The following is a 408-nucleotide window of genomic DNA, read 5'->3' on the forward strand; positions in this document are numbered from 1 at the left end:
CTCAGCAGTTGTGGTCGCAAAATTAATGGAATTAGGGTTCCAACTCGTCTCACATCCCCCCTACTCTCCAGACTTGGCTCCCTCGGACTACTATTTGTTCCCCAATATGAACATTAATCCATTAATTTTGCGACCACAACTGCTGAGGTGTGAGCTGGTGCGTTATTGAAAATCACTCGACTTCCTCGATTCAAATGAATGCCAAACACAAACAAATAGACCGATCTGGCTGTAACTTGGTGTGTGTTCCTCCAAGAGATGCTACTAACTAAATCTAACTGATACGCGCCAGTAGTGCCATCAGCAGTGACTTTGCACGGACCCTCGTAGTTGTACTTTATTCTTTTAATTGTATGACTTTTTTAAAGAAATGTGTTGACTCTTACTTTGCCCTTTATTGTTATTTAT

The sequence above is a fragment of the Trachymyrmex septentrionalis genome, unplaced genomic scaffold, assembly GCF_001594115.1.
Source record: "Trachymyrmex septentrionalis isolate Tsep2-gDNA-1 unplaced genomic scaffold, Tsep1.0 scaffold123, whole genome shotgun sequence".
NCBI lineage: Eukaryota > Metazoa > Arthropoda > Insecta > Hymenoptera > Formicidae > Trachymyrmex > Trachymyrmex septentrionalis.